This window comes from Anomaloglossus baeobatrachus, unplaced genomic scaffold (genome assembly GCF_048569485.1).
Source record: "Anomaloglossus baeobatrachus isolate aAnoBae1 unplaced genomic scaffold, aAnoBae1.hap1 Scaffold_106, whole genome shotgun sequence".
Classification (NCBI taxonomy): domain Eukaryota; kingdom Metazoa; phylum Chordata; class Amphibia; order Anura; family Aromobatidae; genus Anomaloglossus; species Anomaloglossus baeobatrachus.
This window is the reverse complement of record NW_027441876.1, coordinates 403,039-416,280: the sequence shown is the minus strand read 5'-3', so window position 1 is coordinate 416,280 and position 13,242 is coordinate 403,039. Positions and strand designations below refer to the sequence as shown.

Below are 13,242 nucleotides of genomic sequence, written 5' to 3'. Positions count from 1 at the left end.
TTCACTTTTCCTTTAAGAAGTCACTTGAACTGCACGTTACCTATATCCTGCACTGCATAGGTCATTATAAGGTTAGAGTCCTTTTCCCCTGCAGCTCTATCACCACTCACCACCTTACTGCGCAAGCGCGGAACAGCGCTGCAGTTCCACCATCCACCACCGTCATCTCTGAACACTGTATCATAGCGCGCTTCCGCTATGCGCATGCGCGGACAATATACGTTCTGCTCATGCGTGAGCATGCGTGCCACCAAACCAATGATGCGTTCCACTTCCAAATCAGGAAGTACACGCAGGTGAGTAGCATCCCTCCCTCTGCAGCTCCTTTATAAACCCTGAGCCATCATAATGCAGGTGCAGTTGCCAGCCAGGACCCTGTCCCTACGGACGCAGGTTTGTACTGTCCACCACATGGATTCTCACGTTGTCATTATAGATCACATACTCAGTGTAGTTCACTGTATATTTCTCTTGAATGTAGGCATTGTCCATATGCTCCAGAACTGCTTCTTGACCTCTGCGTTGTAAGGTACTGTGTCTCTTATATACTACTCCCTGTCCCACTTTTCAGCCTCTCATTGCCCCCTCTTTTTCCCTTCACACAGAAATCCCCCAGGGAATGTCTTGGACTACATAACCTTATTCTTAACGTGATATGATACCGGCTGAGGGTAATACATCATAACATGTATATTTAAGCCCACATGGGGTCATTGAATACCCGCCATATATTCACATTGCTCTCATTTTTATGCCCTCTTGACTAAAGGTTCCTTCTACTGCATCAGACATGTGGTCCCTTGATGTATGTTCCTTACTGTGATACAAAATAACACGGCTACAATTGTCCACTCTACCTCACCCAGACAGGTACTCATTTAAGGTTTTTTTCCACCTCCTTCCCTGACGTGATTTTGATATAAGTACATATGGATACCTTATCCCTCTCTTTTTCTAGGCCATACCTACCCATATGGACATAATAGGCTATGTGACCACACAGTACTGAGCCTACCTTGGACATTTTGCCACATACGAGCAGGTACCATCTTTTATTCCACATTATGTTATGCCGACAGTTACACTGTACCTCATTGCAGATCTCTCTCATATTTTGCATATTTTTCATTTAGACTATATACATAGTCTTTTCAGTCTAAAGACGTCATCACACGGTTCCTTCTGGCACAACTAGACCAGTTGTTTTGACATCCCCGTATATCGCATACCTACAGGTATTGAGTATATGTCCCACGTTACATTGACGGTTACATCCTTTTACATAATCTGCTAATGGTTCTTACATGTTTTTTCATCTAGACCATATGTATAGTGTTCACCCGTCTATGACGACATCATACTGTTCCTCTTAGTGCAACACGATCACTGGTTCTAATGTTTTAGGTACGTTCACGTGTCAGATACTTCTCGTCTCTTTTACTCATCCTTGATGAAATGTATTCATTAGACCTATTGTTATTCAGGCATCTTTGTAAACTCTATACTCGGACGTTTTGTGCTAATATTTGTATTTCTGATGTACATATGAGATTTATCTACATCATGTTCATGTAATGTGATGTTTTTTCATGTCATGTCCTGATATTGACTATTGTACCATTTTTGTTTGTAACACTCTGTATAGATTTCTTTTTTTCTCACTAGTCTGATAAGAGCCCTTGAGAAAGGTCCTATTAGGACCGAAACGTTGGGACAGTATTTTATGATTCAAAAAAATTATGTTCAGCACCATCCAAGGTCTTTTTTCATATTCTTTTATGGTGTGTCGGAGGTCTTTTTGTGATTTATTGAATCTTGAAAGTGACCATCTGGATGATCCAGGGAGGCATGGGAGAAGGTCATGTGGTCAAGTGAGACCAAAATAGAATTAGTATTAGAGCATTGAAGATGGGTCGTGGCTGAGTCTTACAGCATGATGATGACCCGAAACACACAGACAGGGCAACTAAAGACCTGAGCCTAATAGATAATCTTTGGAAGGAACTGAAACTCAATGCAGCCCAGTGACAGCCGAGAAACCTAAAAGATCTGGAGAAGACCTATATGGAGGAGTGAACCAAAATCCCTGCTGCAGTGTGTGCAAACTGGGTCAAGAGCTGTAGGAAACGTCTGACCTCTGTAACTGCAAACAAAGGTTTCAAAATTGTCCACGTTTCAAATTCGAATATTGTAAGAGTAAGCTTCTTACCTTTGGATAAGGCTTGAGTTGCCATTCTGCGGAAGGGAAGGTGGTTGGATCAGCGGTTCTCAGGAATAGTGGGTCGCTGTTCAGGCACCAGATTTTGTTGTCGCCATTTGCATAGGACATATAAGATTTTGTGTGTGTGGTCCTAATTAAATTATAAAGATCAAGTATGTGTGACACCTTGGCCTATCAGGACGTCACAGGATATTGTGCAATCTGCCCTTCTGCGCAGTACCCAACTCCTCCTTGGTTACAGGTCCCTAACAAACTGTGTTGCCAAGAACAGCTAAGTAAAATCCTAGGAACACTCTGCACCACACCCACCAGACACACCAGTGGTCGGCCTGAGTGGAATAGGGCCGCCCACTTGGGGGGGTTGGTTAAGCACGGGTCAGGTGCAGTCAGTTGAGGAGTAGTGTTGAAGGAGAGAGGAGGTCAGGAGCAGGGCTCCTTGAGACTACTAGGTGGCAGACGGTCTGGGCCTGGTAGGAGCTGGAACCCCCGGTTGCAGGGGATCGTGACAAGGGGCATGGAACTGCTGAGGAGGGCAGCTGATGGCCTTGTGCCACCTCCGGGCAGGGGCCAGGGCACGGCAGGGTACAAGGAACCTAGGGCAGGGAGTAGCTTCCAGCGCCCTGTCAATTCACCCGACGAGGATGGAGCCTTCAAGATCCGTTCTCCACCCGCTCCAAAATCAGGGTACTAGCGCAACGAGGGGGATAGGACTTTCCACATATACGGTCCAGGAAATCCCAAGCGTGAACCCTGAGAGCAAGCTCACCCAGTTAGCCATACTGGTGAGCGGGACCCGACTAGTTCTATACTATAGGGATTCAACAAGAGTAAAGACACAGTGCCATGAAAGGGTTACAGACCAACAAGCAACACCAGCAAAACGGGACCCAAAACGGGCTCCCCCAGCGGCAGCGGTGTTCAGAACTTTGGTTTACAAGTTGTCGGTGTCAGCGTTATTGCACTGAGCGAGTACGCAGTGACCCTTAACTCCCCAACGGCACTCCCCCGTCATCATCACCGAGTCCCGGGGTATTCCCCCTACCCATGGAGGGGTTAAACACCTGGATGCTCACCCCAACGCCATTGGGTTCTCCCATCAGCAGCGGTGGTACTCCACCTTACCACACACTGTGGGTGGCGTCATGAAACATAGACTTTTCTTTAGCCGACCCCCAGCTATTATGGCGACCCATCTGCAGCCAACGATAACGTTGCTGGGGGCGTTGGATATGTGGAACGTTGTACCCCATAGGCTGCGTGCTGCGAATGCTGCGGTCAAAGATCGAAAAGTTAACAGCAGTGGGTGAAGCTTACCTCCACTGAATAAAACAGATATCATAAGCTGGCAATAATGGAGACTCGGCTTCTGAGCCCGCAAGAAGTAATAGGATGTAATAATACGTTACATATCGAGAAGGGGTTAAAGAAAACCTGGCAGCTACAAAAACACTATTTACCTGCATATATAGTGGTAATCTGAGTACCTAGCATTTAAATGATATCTATTTGGTTTATTGGAAAAGTGTGTGACGCTAGTCACTGCACGGACAAGCTGTTAGGCAGGGTTACCAAACGTTCCAGGGACAGACACAAAGAGAGCATGCCGTGAACTAAGTGGAAAGACAAAGGCGTAGTCAGGTCTGGGGTCAGAATACCAGGATGATAATGGATCAGGGAAAATGGATGGTCAGAAGAGGTCTAATGTCTGGCAGCTATAGATCAGAACACAGCACAGATAACCGAGGCCCAGTGTCATGTGGTGTTCAGGCCCACATTCACGGGATGCCGCCGCGGCGGACTCTGTTCACAGGCAACCTGATCTTCGTTGCTCAGCCTCAGCGGAGTCTTTCAACTGCTTTCCAGTCCTGCAGGAGTTAATTCTTGTGGAGTGGTGTGTGGCTCCTTGAGACTCAGGGGGCTAATTTCTATTCATCAGTCTTCTCCGTATTTAAGGTTTGTGAGTCTGTTTGTTACTGCAGATGATACCTTCAGCTTATGCTCCTGTGATTCCGGTCTTTGTGGCGATCCTATTCTTGGTGACCAGTAGTTTACTGTTTGAGTGGAGTGGAAGTTCCCCCGTTGTTCATTTACTTCTTTCCTTATACTTTATTCCCTCCCATACATGTATTGTCTCTCCTTTGTGTGCAGTGGGTATGAGTTTTGTTTTTTTCCTGTGTCTGTGGTATTTGTGGGGTTTGCATCTCCACTCTCGATGAGGGGGTGTTAGATCAGGGTTTGGAAAGGAGTTAGGGTTTTGCTGGAGGTCCAGACCTGGATACCATCAAATCTACCTCTGGGATAAGAGAGAGCACAAGGTCCCTAGTCTGAGGACCAGTTTCTGGGGTTTCTGCTCCAGTTACCCCAACACCTCCGTGATACCCTGGTTTTGGGACTAACTACTCAGCTGAGTAGTAACTGATCAATCATTCAAAACAGGAAGCCCCAAAGATAGCAAGCACCTCCCAGTTTCAGATTGGACAGCTGAGCTGTCGCTCGACAAACTAACAGCTTGGCATGGCCCTGATTCCATACGGAGGCATAATTGTCACTCACTGCGTCCAAGACAGCGGAGAGATTGTTCATCAGAACAAAGAATGACTGGAACACCTGTATGTGAGAATTAGGTGCTAGCTCAGAAATACATGACTATAATAAAGATAATAAGCTGCACACTAACCACTATAAAAATGTAAACGTGAAAATGGTAAAGCATTACTACTATAGGGATACTATGAAGAATGAAAAATACATTTAGCTATCTGGAAACAATGAAATACATGAAAAATGGTATTGCAAAACTGCTATGAATATTTGAAAGTAGGAGAGATGTTTAGCAAATGTATTGATCAATGCAAATGAGCCCGAAAACCAAGGACAAGGTAATCTCTAATTTTATATTGATTACATCATCGTCACTCATTTATATAAGACTATATAAACTTTTTAGTTTCACATTCCTGAACTTCACTTAAAGAAACTGAAACTATACAAGTCCTTATCTAAAGTAAACAGAGGTCTCTGCTGCATTACACCAGGGGAAACACAGCACAGGCTCTTACACGAATACAAAATGGAGTGTAGATTTAACAAAATGGACTCTGCTCTCATTCAAGCAATATACAAATGGAAGAATAAAGTGTACAGCTTGGCTATAAAAACAATAAATTTCTGGCCAGCAAAAATTAAAAAAAAATGTGTTAACAGATGAATAGTTGTAAATGACCCATTATAAAAAGTACAAACTGTAATGACATAAAATTAACTCTTTATTAACAGATAGTAAAAGTCTATTAATATTAACTAAAACAGACATTCTATTCATGACTATGGCTTCACTCCTGTGTGAATTCTCTCATGTGAAATAAGATTTGATTTCCGAACAAAATATTTCCCACATTCTGAACATGAATATGGCTTCTCTCCTGTGTGAATTCTCGCATGTTTAACAAGATCTGATTTCTGAGCAAAATATTTCCCACATTCTGAACATGAATATGGCTTCACTCCTGTGTGAATTCTCGCATGTTTAACAAGATATGATTGGTCAGCAAAACACTTATCACATTCTGAACATGAATATGACTTCACTCCTTTGTGACTTTCACTTCCCTTAGCATTCTGTGTTGAACTCCTGGTACCGTCATCTGCCATAAAGAAAATTGAAGTTATAAGCTTTTAATAATATAACCTCAAAACATACACATAGACACACATAAATCCATACAAATTCCAAAGTGTGTAGTGTTCTACCTTAAAAGGCCTATGTGACAGAAAATACCCAAAATTACATTTTAAAAACTGCACCCTTCGAAGTGCTCAAAACGACATTCAATAAAACATATCTACAAAAGCATATCCAGTGCCACTCAATAATATAAGGATACTTTGGCATTGCATTACTGCTGTAGAAATATTAGAAAAAAGGGATTAATATATAGGTAATGAGAAACACACTGCGATCTCGTTAGCGATGTGAAATTCGAGATCGCACATGCGTAAAATGACCTATGTGCGACCTCGAAAGATCGCACTTGCGATCTAGAATTTCACATCGCTAATGAGATCGCTAGCGATGTCGCAGTGTGTAAAGTACCCTTAAAACGACATAGGCATTGCATTACTGCTTTAGAGATATTTGCAAAGTGAGATTCTTAAGGCTACTTTACACACTGCGATATCGGTTCCGATATCGCTAGTGTGGGTACCCGCCCCCATCTGTTGCGCGACACGGGCATATCGCTGCCCGTGCCGCACAACATCGCCCACAGCCGTCACAAATACTTACCTGTCCGGCGACGTCTCCTTTCTAAGGGGGCGGTCCGTGCGGCGTCACAGCGACGTCACTGAAACGTCACTGAACCGCCACCCAATAGCAGCGGAGGGGCGGAGATGAGCGGGACGTAACATCCCGCCCACCTCCTTCCTTCCGCATAGCGGCCGGGAGGCAGGTAAGGGGAGCCTCCTCGTTCCTGCGGCGTCACACGCAGCGATGTGTGCTGCCGCAGGAACGAGGAACAACCTCGTTACTGCTGCAGTAACGAGATTTGAGAATGGACCCCCGTGTCGCCGATTAGCGATTTTGCACGTTTTTGCAACGATGCAAAATCGCTTAACGGTGTCACACGCAACGGCATCGCTAATGCGGCCGGATGTGCGTCACGAATTCCGTGACCCCAACGACTCCGCATTAGCGATGTCGTAGCGTGTAAAGCCCGCTTTAGTTTATGTATTGACCAATCCATGTGAGCCCGATAACCTTGACAAGCACCTGACCAAGCACTCTGCCCTATAGCCAGGGTGTGTCCACCATCTTATTTAGCCAGGAACCAGACATGCAGATTTTTAATCACACATAGAGGCATTTAAGGTTAGGTTCCAAATATAATGAGATCACCTTGTCGAGGTTATCCGGCTCACATGGATTGGCCAATACATAAGCTAAGAATCTCTCTTTGCAAATATCTCTGAAGCAGTAATGCAATGCCCATGTCTTTTTACTCATTTTTCACATTAGCTATGTATTTATCCCTTTTTTTGTAATATTCCTACAGCAGTAATGCAATGCCAAAGTACACTTTAAATGCATCACAGAAATTAAAAAAATGTGGAAGGAAAAAAATAAACATTTTAAATTTTTCCCACAAAAGTGTTGCTTTAACCACAAATTTTCATTTTCCCAAGGGTAAGATGAGAAAATAGACCATATAATTCTGTTGTGCAATTTCTCGTGTGTACGCCAATACCCCAGGACTTGGAAGGGAAGGAGCACCATTTGACTATTGGAGAACAAAATTGGCTGAAATAGAGGATGCCATGTCACGTTTGTAAAGCCCTTGATGTGCCTAAACAGTGGAAACACCCCACAAATAATCTCATTTTGAAATCTACACCACTGAAGGAATGTATCTAGAGGTGTGGAGATCATAGGAGTACCCTTATATAGGGCAAAGGGTCTTTAGCAGACCCCCAGCTATTATGGCGACCCATATGCACCCAATGATAAATGTTGCTGGGGGCGTTGGATATGTGGAACGTTGTACCCCATAGGCTGCGAGCTGCAAATGCTGCTGTCAAAGATCAAAAAGTTAACAGCAGTGGGTGAAGCTTACCTCCACTGAATAACTCAAGCATCTTCTGCTGGCAATAATGGAGACTCAGCTTCCGAGCCGCAAGAAGCAATAGGATGTAATAATATGTTACATATCGAGAAGGGGTTAAAGAAAACCTGGCAGCTACAAAAACACTATTTACCTGCAGATATAGTGGTAATCTGAGTACCTGGCATTTAAATGATATCTATCTGGTTTATTGGAACAGTGTGTGACGCTAGTCACTGTATGGACAAGCTGTGAGGCAGGGTTATCAAATGTTCTGGGGTCAAATACAAAGAGAGCATGCCGTGAACTAAGGGGAAAGACAAAGGCGTAGTCAGCTCTGGGGTCAGAATATCAGGAGGATAGCGGATATGGGCAAATGGATGGTCAGAGGAGGTCCAAGGTCTGGCAGCTATAGATCAGAGCACGATAACCAAGTCCCACATTCGCAGGGAGCCGCGGTGGCGACGGACTCTGTTCACAGGCAACCTGAAATTAGTTGCTCAGCTTCAGCTGAAGTGTTTTACACTGTTTTCCTGTCCTGTGGAGTGGTTTGTGGCTCCTTGAGACTCACGGGGCCAATTTCTATTCAGCTGTCTTCTCCCTATTTAAGGTTTGAGATATTACTTGTTACTGCAGATGATACCTTCAGTTTATGCTCCTGTGATTCCGGTCTTTGTGGCGATCCTTTGTGGGGTTTGCATCTCCACTCCCGGTGGGGGGGAGAGGGGGTGTTAGATCAGAGTTTTGGACAGGAGTTAGTGTTACGCTGGCAGTCCAGACTTGGATACCATCAAGCCTACCCCTGGGATAAGGGACAGCACAAAGTCCCTAGTCTGAGGCCCTGTTTCGGGGGAAGGGGGGGTGTCTCTTCTCCAGTTACCCCGACACCTCCGTGATACCCTGGTTTTGGGATTAACTACTCAGCTAAGTAACTGATCAATCACTCAGAACAGGGAACCCATGAAGAAACCAAACAACTCCCAGTTTCAGATTGGACAGTTGAGCTGTAACTCAATAAACTAACAGCTTGGCACGGCCCTGATTCCATAGAGAGGCAAAATTGTCAGTCACTGCGCCCAAGACAACGGAGAGATTGTGACACAGTGTCTGCAAGGAGAAAATGCAGTTACATTCTCCCAGCAGCTGCTCACTTTCAGCCTCTCCTACTGTGCTGGTGACTGCAACAGTCACCACTCACTACATAGTGAGTGCACAGTAATCAACCCTCTTGTTCCTTGGCTGACAGCCTGTGAGCGGTAAGTGTTACTGTTTCCCGCACTGCATCGGTGACTGTATACGAGCAGCAGCAGGGAGAATGTAACTTTATTTTCTCCTTGCAGCTGGGAATGTGACTGTTCTCTTTATTATTTAATAGTGACTCTTCACTGAGGAGGGTTACCTGTGGAAAGGTCTCTACTCCGTTCATCACCCCGCACATCCATTTCTCCTTTTTCCATTGTGTCTGCAGCGTTCTGCATATCTTTTCCCTGAATTTCAAAGCTGTAAAATAAATAATGTAAAAGTCACGGACAGAAGGAAAAGTCATGTGGAAGGTTCTAGATGGAGGCTTCTGCTACCAGAGCCGTGTGGCCCCTGAGACCAATCCATGCATGGCCTCTACGCCTCCTATATCCCCCGTGCTGCCCCAGAGTCAGTTCAGCAGGGATAGAAGCAGACGTGGCAGGATCCACTTAGTGTGGTACATTATGACATTGGGATTTCCTTCATTGTCTTCACAATTTGGACGCCCTAATGCTTATTTTTCTGTCATTTTATAATTGTTTTAGTCAACAATGTTGTATTTTTGAAAGCTTTCTTTTTGAGGTACATTAGTTTTATTCAATTTTTTTTTCTTTAAAGTTGTCCGACATAAGCGCAAACATTTTTTATAAGCTATTCTGTGCTGCATTGTTATATAAGGCTACATGCACACGCTGCAGTTTTTTTCTGCACACAAACTGCAACCAAAACTGCACCTTGTCAGAGTGAGCCTGGAAATGTCCCAAAAACGCTTGTAATGTAGGTGCGTTTTTAGTCATTGCGTTTTTTTTGAAGGAGAAACGAAATATGATAGGAAAGTATAACGGATAGATAGCTAGAATACATGATAAATAGTAAAAAATAGAAAGAATAGCTAGATGGATAGATAATAAGAACATATAGATTAGATAATAAGAAAGAACAGAAAGAATACGTAGAAAGAAATAATACAATAGCTTGATAGAGGGATAGCCAGCTTGATTAGCTGTTTGTTTTGTTTTGTTTTGGAGGGGGGGGGGTAAAAAAAAAAAAAAAACAACATGGGATCCCCCCATTTTTCAGATACAGTACAGGAACCGCAGCAGCTGCAACCCTCAGCTCTCTGCTGTACCTTGGCTAGTTAGGAAAAATAGAGGGGATCCCACACGTTTTTTTATTATTTGATTAAAAAAAAAAAAAAATGACGTGAGATCTCCTCATTTTTCTAATACCAGCCAAGATGCAGCAGACAACTGGGGGCTGATAATATTAGGGTGGAAAGGGCCATCGTTATTTGGCCCTTTCCAGCCTAACAATAGCAGCCCACAGCCGCCCTAGAAGTGGCATATCCATAAGATGCGCAAATTCTGGCGCTGGACTCGGCTCTTCCCGTTCCCCTGGTGCGGTAGCTATCGGGGTAATAAGGGGTTAATGGCAGACCATAGCTGCCACTAAGCCCTAGGTTAGTGATGTTATGCTTAATCAACAAGATACCAAAATTATTCATGCCACTTGTAACAAGTAATTCAACCCAGAATTTGTCCCCAAATCAGGCAACAAATAAGTGGTTCATGTTAAAACATAATTTTTATTACATACATTAAAAAACACATTACAACCATTAAAAAACAGAGATCAATCCTGTGGGGACCTGATATATACCCAGACACAAAATAACAATCATAAAAGGGAAATATGCATTAATAATATATGGCCTCCAAATCCCATAAACTGATTTGTGTATATCTGATGTGTAAAATATATCATATATATGAACTACAAAAGATGGATTAAAGTGCCAAAAATCATGCTATTGCCTGCTGCCCTATTTTCCATGTATTACTTCATATATAGTGGTGCTGCTAGTAAACTACCATACAGCCACTGAGGCACTATAAGCACTAATAGTTATAGTTATATATAATCCACAAAGAATGGGTTAAAGTGCCAAAATTCAAGCTATTGCCTGCTGCCCTATTACGACATAATATCAATTCCTAATAACTTTGAGCCATAATAGCTACCTGATATTAAATAATCACAGGATCTGGGTGATCGGTCCCTCCACCCCAACGCCGTTTCGCCCTTGCTTCTTCCGGGGGCGTGTCTAATGGTGAATGGGGCTGTCTATTTATGGAGTCATCAGAGCCTATTTAGTGGAAACAGCTGATCGCTTGTTTGTGATGCTCGTTGTGAGGGGTGTGTATTGGCTGCAGGATCCGACATTCGGTTCCTCACACAGGAACTAACCCCGTCGCGCGTGTGGAACGCAAGCCTGACACGCAAGCCTCGTCTCCATGTACGCGCGACCAGGAAGTTCGGAGGTCCTCAGTCTGATTCTGCGCACTACCGCTCACAAAGGACATAGAAATAATCTCACTGATGTGTGAGATCGCAAAGAACTAGATCTATAAACGTTTATTTAGAATGATCCCAACTTTGCTACAGAAAACCCCTACAAGAAATTAAGATATACATATCTATATTACATTATATTATATTCTAAATAAATGAATTCATTTTATTATTTTTATTTATAACCCTTTATATTATTTTAGATACAAGGGGCAGCCAAATCAAACTGGGTCAACATTTAACCATATTACCATATACCCATAATTAAATATTATATACCATAACCAAACATATCACTGAAAATAGATACATCCCTAAAAATTACCACCTGTATACATAAAAATACACTGTATAAAAAATACACTGTATAAAAAATATACTGTGTAATAATATATATATATAATAAATATATACATCGTATATGCTAAGCATATACTAACATCACCCCAATAACTGATGTGCAATATTCTTATTATTATACTAACTATTGTAATTAAATCAATTGATTCTCCTATATAAATATACATATGACTATAATATACATATACAAAATACAGTGTAAGTGCTAAAAATTTTTTAATTAAATCATTATACCTAAAATAATAATAATATAATCTACCCAACACCTAATACACCTAGGAACCAATTTCAGTGTTGCCCTGGGACTGACAATAACAATAACCCTACTCCATAACAAACCCCCCCATTAATTAAAAATACAAAATCGATAAATGCAGGGGATCTTCTCCAGATTATCAAAGCGACCACTCAGATGATGACACTCAATTCTGTCCAAAAAACGAGTCCACAAAAATGATCACTCCGATATGTAGAACTGAAAATAAATAAAAAAATGTTAAAACCAATAAAACAAGACAGACTAAACCCACCCATAAAAGAGACCTTGCATGGTAAACTATCTAATACTCAAGATAGGAGGTTAGCCCCGAAATGCTTACAAAAAAGACCCGAAACCTAAATTTTCATTTAGACCTTGAGGCGAGAGGGTCCCTAATCTAAAGATCCACCGGCTCTCAGTCTGAGCCAAAACTTTACCTAAATCTCCTCCTCTCAAACCAAGAGAGACCTGATCTATACCTTTGAAGACTATTTCATTCGATTTACATCCATGATGGATCTTAAAATGCTTCGGCAATGTCTTGAGTGATGAAATATCATCCACTTCTTTGGCATTCTCAATGTCACGTATGTGCTCGCGTACGCGTATCTTCAATTCACGTGTTGTCAATCCTATGTAGATCTTATTGCACGTGCATTGGGCATGATAAATGACGCCCTTGGATGCACAATTTAACAATTTACGTATTTCAAAGGTACGTGATCCATCAAAATTACAAAAGGTTTTCGCTTTCTTCATATTAATACAGGCTTTGCACATATTGCATGGAAAAAAGCCTTGAATTGAACTTGTAGTTCGATTGGAAGTAGGTGCTGGAGGTTCATAATGGCTCCTTACTAAGTAATCCCGCAAATTCTTCGATCTACGTGCAACCATAAGAGGACGAGATGGCAAAACTTTTTTTAGAATAGGGTCCATCATTAAAACATTCCAGTGATTTTCCAGAATGGTTTTGACTTCCCTCCACTGTGAATTAAACGTTGTAATAAACCTCAATTGGTTATCCGTTCGTCGAACTTTCTTTTTGCTAAAAAGCAGATCATTCCTATCTGCCTGGACCGCCTTCTTAAAGCCATTCTTAATATTACGGCGGCTATAGCCCCTCTCTTCGAACCTCTCAGCCAAGTCTTTGGATTGATTTATAAAAGCCCCATTCTCTGAGCAAATTCTCTTAGCTCTGAGAAACTGGC

General features: G+C 42.6%; 1 long non-coding RNA gene across 1 annotated transcript; it reads left to right on the top strand.

The window, feature by feature from the left end:
* Positions 1-784: 784 nt before the first annotated feature.
* LOC142260453 (uncharacterized) lies at positions 785-1,197 on the top strand. Its single transcript, XR_012728657.1, has 3 exons — positions 785-870; positions 959-1,042; positions 1,134-1,197. It is a non-coding gene; the product is annotated as an uncharacterized LOC142260453 (long non-coding RNA).
* The last annotated feature ends 12,045 nt before the right edge of the window (positions 1,198-13,242 follow it).